The sequence below is a fragment of the Ptychodera flava genome, chromosome 7 (genome assembly GCF_041260155.1).
Source record: "Ptychodera flava strain L36383 chromosome 7, AS_Pfla_20210202, whole genome shotgun sequence".
Taxonomy (NCBI): domain Eukaryota; kingdom Metazoa; phylum Hemichordata; class Enteropneusta; family Ptychoderidae; genus Ptychodera; species Ptychodera flava.
Window position 1 is genome coordinate 17,484,853 of NC_091934.1, and position 8,228 is coordinate 17,493,080.

Sequence of the window (8,228 nt, forward strand, 5' to 3'; positions counted from 1 at the left end):
AGCCAGTATTTAACGATATTAAGTTTGATCTCAAGTAGAAGTGGGAATTGTCCTAGTTCACCCCTCACAGCGGCATTACAAGCTTGTCTATTACATTTTAAAATGTTCTTAGAAAATTTGAGGTGAGTTTTTTCAATTGCTGATTTATCCCACTTCTTGTAATCCATGAATTCTTGTCCCCAAAGCTCTGAGCCGTACAGTAAAACAGGTTTAATGAAAACATTTAATAGATGTAGGGAAAATTGTTATCTTTTTGTTGTGCAATAAAACCCTTTTTAAACTATACAAAGATTTTGATGGTTTATCAGCCAAATTTGTAATTGTGTCACTAAAACTACCATTTGATTTAATTGTCAGTCCTAAGTATGTATAGCTCTTAACAGATTTGATCCATGGAACCACTATCCTGTTCGCAAGTACTTGTTAGCTTTGGGCCATAGTAGACTTGGTTCAAGTCGGTGAATTTCTAAAAATAAAATCACTTGCAGTAGTTTCTCATGTGTCGAGGTCAGGTTTTCCCAGCGATTGAACGGATTACCTTGAGTCTGCGCAGACGTGACCCCGGGAGAAACTCTCCTGTATAGCATTCACCCCACTCATCGCGTTCACCCCACTCACGCGTTTCACATTAAAACAAAACACAAATCATCGCGTTTACCCCACTCAAACATTCACAAATCACAGACTTGAACCAAGTCTAGGTCCATAGTTGTGGGTTTTCGGACGGGATTTCTGCCTTTTACGGGCTTGCTTTGACTTTTACGTTTTTAACCCCGCCACCACACCTATGAGAATCTCCGTAGACTAACGTCCACAGTACGCCCGACGGCACGCTTGTCGCAATTTTGTTCGACGATATTTCGAAAAGCTTCCACCCAAATTACACTTCCCACCTCCCACCTCCCATCGACAGCTCGATTTTTTAGGGACCTACCGCGACCAAAAATCCGCTCAAAAATAATCAAACTATCGTTGTTTTACCAGCTATTTCCGACATAACTACCGGGAAACCGTTACACTTTAAATCACACGTTTTCCTACGAATTAGGATCTATTTGATAGTCATTTTGCAAAGACTTTTGGAACACAAATGCTTGGTCTCTATTTCCGTTTTACGCTAAGCCAGCGTGTTTTTCTTGTTAGTAAGATTTACAAACAGGCTTTAGCTATTCTAATGCTGACGGCAAATCAAGAGATGGTCACAAGAAGACGCACAAAGTCCGCCATCCGAATGCCTGCACGCTCTTTACTATTATTCTTCGAGGTCAGACGAGCCCAATTATTACCTGCCAAAGACGCGAGGATTATTTTTAAGGTTAATAGCGATCATGCATTTTATAATTTTAAATCACACGTGTTTCAGACTTTCTCTAAAGAAATGTACTTTGTCATATCCTCAACTCAGAGGGAACGGACGTATTTTGTTGAAAATGAGGTCATATTTCTATTCGAAATTGGCCCATGTCATAATCTTCCGAATTGGGGCGCAGAATATTAATATTCCACGCTAATAACACATAAGCGTTCTTGAACGCGATTGATCAAGCTGCAACGTTTCTTTGTTTGGACTCTAACAATGCTGACGCCACGAAATACCAGCACAGTTTCGACAACAAGATCTCGCTCATTTACACATTTGAAAGAATTATCCAGTAACTAATTTTTCTCATGGAGGTATTCTGCGTGCTACCGCATGTTCTATTGTGTTTCAAACAATCGTAGAATTGGGCCGTTGTTATCATTTTAATTTATTCATGGCGTGGGTTTGAAACAAACGAATTGTAGCAAGCCACGCACGGGCAAGTGATAATTTCTACTTTTGTAATCTTTTCTAATGTCGGTAAATCAAAGTATTGTCTTATTTTGTGAAGGGGATAAATAATACATTTACCCCAACTCTCTGGGAATACACCTGAAGCAAGAATCAAATTAAAAAGTTCACAAAAACAGTGTTTCAAATCATCATTACAGTTCTTAAACATTTCGTTCACAAGTCCATCAGGACCAGGAGACTTACAGTTCTGAAAGGCGTCGATACACTTCGAAATTTCCCCGATAGTAATAGCGCTGTTAATGTCTGAAAGAGTATTATTGTCGAAGGAAGCACAAAATACATCGTGGTCTGCTAAATCAAGTGCTAGATTCAACCATTAGCAAGTCGTACATTTTGCCACTTGCGACTCGCAATTTGTCATTCTTTTGTTTTCCATTGAATATTTTATCAAGGAAATAATATTTACATTAGATTAATCTGATAATTGAGTGGAGGCTTGTAAAAATTTGTCGTTGATAGAAGGTTTCTACTTAAAATATGTGGCTAAACATGATATTTGATGCAAGTTTCGGGCTTATTTGCTTATTTCTCGGGCTAGGCAATGTTGGTGGAAATATTTTGTCGTCAGTAGAAATATTCATCATTTGCATAAATCCAATATGGCTGCCAGAACACTTCACTTTTCTTTGCATTTCCCCAATTAATAACTATTTTAAAGCTACTACTGAGTGCAATAGAATTTTTTTTCAATTCGTAGTTTAGTATTTTAGAGAGGTCCTTAAACTAATACTAAATTTTGAGTATAATCTAGAAATGAAAACAGTGCCTGATTTGCATACATATAAAACATGTAAAAGGGGACTTGTGGGTACAAAATTGTCGCTGATTGAATGTTTCTACTTAATTTAGCTTAACATGATATTTTATGCAGGTTTAGGGCTTGTCGTATTTTAGGTCTAGGCAATGTTGACGAAAATACTTTGTCGTCATAGGAATATTCTTCATTTGCATAATGCAATATGGCCGCCACAACATTTCACTTTCCTTTTTGTTTCCCTAATTAATAGCTATTTGTAAACTTCTACTCAAAGCAATAGAATAATTTTTCACTGTATATTTAGAGAGTTCTTAGAATGACGTGCCAAAAGTCTCATACAATCTAAGAGGTATAACAGTACGTATATTGCATCGATATAAACAGGTAATAGGTGCAATACGTTCAAGTAATGTATTTCTTCATCTTATTTTTTGTCCAGGCCATATTTTTGAATATATTTTATCGCCTTAGAAATATTGCTTATTTGCATAAATCAAATATGGCTGCCATTGTGTTCCACCTTTCTCTGCATTTCACTAAATATCAAATCTATTTAATCTACAAAATAGCCGTTTATGTTCTCACTTTGTATTTTTGGACGGTCCAAGAATGGCAAACAAAAAGTCTAATAAAATCTAAGAGTAAGAGGTGAGACAGTAAATAATTTGCACAAATGTTAAACTTAGTTATGGGAACAAATTCGTCGCTGTTGAAAGATTTCTTTAAAATGTACCGAGCAAATTAGCAATTTGATTATTTAATGTATTAATTTGTGTATATAATGCATCATATCATCTAACATTTTTCCAACGTAACATAACTCCAATGTGCCCTTCTAATCATGTCACTTCTCCCTTTATTTGACCAACAAATGACTATATATACTGTTCAAACAATCAAGAGCATAAGAACTATTTCTCCATCGTACATTGTAGTAGGGTCAAGGAAATGACACACTTGAAGTTTAATGAAGTTGTGCATAAGAAACCTAATTTACGCAAATGTATATTGGGACATGGGCGCTGTACAAACTTGATGCTGATAATCTATTTACTAAAGTGATTTAAGGGATAAGCTGACATTGTAATGACTATTAATGATCATTTTTGTGTTTTACGTTCAGGTAATACTTCAAATATATCTTACAGCAATAAAAAGATTTCTCATTTGCATGACTCCAATATGTCCGATATGTCACTTCCATTTTCTCTTCATATGACTTATAATTTAATAAATTTAACCTAAGGATAATTGGAACATGAATTATTTCTTCACCCTGAATATTATAAAGGTCCAAGAAAATGTATACTCAAAGTTTAAAACGATGTACATTGTGTAACAGGGCTAATGGTAAAAGGTTTTAAAGGAAATGCTTCAATATTTTTAATGCTATGCTTGAAATTTTGAATGTTATAAAATTTATTAAATTTAAATTGAAATGTTTTGACCAAAATTGCTTAACATGTTTTACCGATTTTTGAACGATTCCTCGTGTGCATATTAAATGAAATCAATACCATGTTCATTGCAAATGATGTCATGATACTGAAATGAAGGCATCGAAATGTATGAAACAAAAAATGAAATACTTGGCATTTAATGACAACCAGTCTGTGTTGTCCTATACCTGTATTTTTGTGACCGTATATCTATGAGGTCAGTTACAAAGACAGTTGTTTTGAACTATTTCTATATCTTTTCTCTTTGGTTAAACGATATTGCACAACCATTTTAACAAGACTTCCCTTACCATACAGTTCTGCTTTAGTTTAAAATCTTATTTCAGTATTTGAGAGCTATGGAGATAATTTTCTCATAGGCTATATGTGGTGAACACCTTTGGTGCAAGAAATCAAATATTATTTCTCAAAGGTAGACGAAGTGTTGACACAACAAGTTAGATTGAATTATCCTATGCAAACACTGTTCCTGAGCAACAAGTCAATGCTAGCCAAAATTAAGTGTAGGTAAAATGCAATTAAAGACCAGATTATTCTTGATTATTGCTGTGTAGTTTGGGGGAACACAACAATTAAGAATATTGATAAAGTGTTTATACTTCAGAAAAGAGCTCTACGTACGCCTTTTGAACTTCCGTTTGATTTCCCTTCAGTGGATTTATTTTCATTACTTAATGTCATGTCTGTCAGACAAAGAATAGAATATTTTACTTCACCGCAATTGAAACATTTAAATGTTTGAAAGGGTATGGTCCACAGTATTTATCTGATTTGTTTACCGCTCAGAGTGATGTACATAGTCATCATACACGGTTTACTTCTCGCCAGGATTCTTATGTACCTAGATGCTTCTCTAAATATGGTCAACGTAGCTTTCAATACCGTACTGCCAAACTGTGGAATGCTTTACCAATTCAAATCAGACAAACTACTGTTTTGTACACCTTTAAATCTGACTTGAAAGATTATGTGAAAATGAATGTTCCTTTGTAGATATAATTATTGTAATTTTGCTTGAGCCCCGATGAAAATTACTGTACAAGTAACTCGGCCGCTCAATAAAAGTGTAAATAAATAAATAAATAAATAAATAAGTAAATAAATAAATAAATAAATAAATAAATAAATAAATAAATAAATAAATAAATAAATAAATTATGTGGTCACTGGTACACCAGATAGACTTTTGACTGCATGCAACTTGCCTGTAAATGCCATGTACAGAAATTTATGATAAGGCCAAAAAGAGAAAAGAAATGTTTCTGGTCAGCGCGCGCGTCACTTAAACAACAGCGCGTCACACTTTTTTTCTGTTTGTGGCCGGCGGCCGCGGCTGACACCAAACCAAAATGGCTGAAGAGATAGAGAAAATTCTTTAGGGGGCATGATCAGTGACTGCATGAACAGTATATATGTGACTATATTGATAAAACATTAAAACTGACCCTCCTCCCTCCCTTGAGGGGAAAAAAATAAAATAAAATTCGCGTCGCCGCACCATTTTTTAAAGAAAGACCTGACCAGAAACATTTCTTTTTTTGGCCTAATATAGAAGTACAATTATTATGATAATGGTGATATAGAAGTACAATAATGCCAATTGCCAGGAAATATGTAATGAACAAAGGTGTTCCTTAAACAGCTAAAAGATTTTACTTTGATCAAAGGACACTGCATTTCTCAAAATTATGAAATTTCTTGAAGACAACAATTAGAAATCAATATAAATTCGTACAATGGACTGAACATAGAGATTTTCTGTTTAATCTCACGGTATACAGGCATAGCATATGAAGAAAAACTGAAAACATCTATTGACTAACTAATGATAATCTAAATCACTGGTAAAATTAAATGTAGATACTTTTCATAATGTTACAAAATCTAGCTGCTCTTTCTGTAAAACAAGAAACCCAAAATATGAAGGGAGTGCACCACAGAAGCCCGTTAATGAGTTTATCAATTAAGATATCTAATTTTTGATATCAAATTATCATATAATTGGTATTCGTCATCCTGTGATTTTGAATCTCATGGAAGCCTCACCCCCATTGGCCAGAATGTCAATTCCTTGAATGATTGACTGGTAATGATACAAAAGTGTAATAAGCTGCAAATGGAAAGTCAATGACATAAACGGACCCATGAGTGATACTTGCACATCTGAGATTTGATAGGCGGTACAACTATATCATCATTGCTTCACATCTTTTCACTGAGGTAAACCTTCTACATTCTCATAGGTTCTGCAATGAACTGCAGCAGCCTCAGTAGGCCCTGCAGAAAGCAAACTTTAGACTTTCTGTTATCAACAAAAGGATTTTAGCTCTATGTAAACAAATTAACCATCTAGATTAAGAAGATGTGAACAAGAAGGATGATGAAGAAAGTTCAGATAATGATAATGACCATCATAACACTTGTAATCACTACCACCACCATAGTGATTCAAATGCTGTTTGTGTTATATTAATGATAGTTCATTTATGGGAAAGATGATTCACAAGCACAACTGTCAAGTGTCGTGAACCAAGTAAGCTTATTAGTAACTAATTATTACAATCATTATTTAAAATAACGCCAAAAGCAAAAAATGATTCCTTCAAAAAATTTACTGTAATCGAACACGGTGTAGGAAAAATGACCAAACTACATGAATTGACAATGGACGTAAAAAAATTTAACACTTCCAATGAACATTCAAAGAATAAATTGTGATTCCCTTGTTTACAAAGTACTACATTGAATCTCTGTTCGTTGCATTTCTGAGTAACCAGAAGAAGTCAATGGAAGCTGTTGTAGTCCTATTGTATTCAGGAGACAATTTGTGTAAATGATATTTTCGTATAAAAGTAATAAGCATGCAAGTTAAGTCAATCTCATATTGTTTTGACATGTAATTGATTATTCTCCAAAAATTTAACAACTAAAGAAAAAGTTTGTTTATATGAGTTTCAACTTTTATTTTGTCAGAAATAATGGAAAAATTGAGCTTATATATGCAAAGAAGTAAATTTGCATGACATTATTGCTTTAGACTTTTAGTAAATAACTTGATGAACCTTACTTAATTGTGTGGCAACGAAAAAAGACAATCGGATTAAGTTTACATGCAGAAACTCTGAGTATAGCAGTCATTTTCAGGCAGTATGTTGCTAATTTGAATATATGCAAATTTTACCTATTTGCACCGCTTAGATTTTCCGATACTTTTTATATGCCATAAGTTACACCTTTTTAAAGATCATGGTAAAGAAATAATTTATGCTGCAATTAGTCCTATTGATTGGACTAAATCTGTTTTAAGGACACACAAGGATAAACGCGCCTGTCTCTGTCAAAGACAAGTTTTACTTCTTAGAAAATGCATGCCCTTCAACTTTTACACGACATAAAACTTGAAATCGAAGTGACGACACTAAGAAATACTTTTGGGTGTTTGATAGAGTACACAACGGAAATGCTAAATTACTTATTGACCTAAGCCATATTACTTTAAGGCAAGTTTCTTATTGCAACGGAAATGCTAAATTACTTATTGACCTAAGCCATATTTCTTTAAGGCAAGTTTCTTATTGCAACTGAAGTGACATTTTCTAGAATAGTAGATTTGCTGTTTTCTAACAACGGTAACGAACAAGCTTTGCGAATTCACCATCACCTCCAGCAGTAAAAACAATGTCATGATTGGTATTAGACAATGATGTGCAAGTTAATGCAAAGTGATCCGATTCAGTATGAGGTGTAATATTAATATCGTTTACAAACTCGAACAATTCGGCAGACATGATGACGTAATCAACAACGCTGGCTCCCAAGGCTGTTACACAGGTAAAATTCCTAACGCTATCACTGCCAGCCCTGCGATTCAGAAACTGTATGTCGATTCCTTTACACAAATCTATGAATGCTTTGCCAGCGGGTGAAAAAATGTCATCCTTTGAACGACGTGGACTGTCAAAAATATTTGGGACATAATTTACATATTCCAACACCTGAATGTGCGTCACTGCAAGATCAATTATGTAATCATCAAGTCTATCCGTTCTGGCGTCCTGCCAAGATTACATTTATTAGCGTCACACACTATGCTATTTGCTCTGAAGAGTTGTCAGGACGTAAATACCAACAGCCAAAAATAGCATTTCTTTTGTGGTATATGATTTTTGAGTCGCAC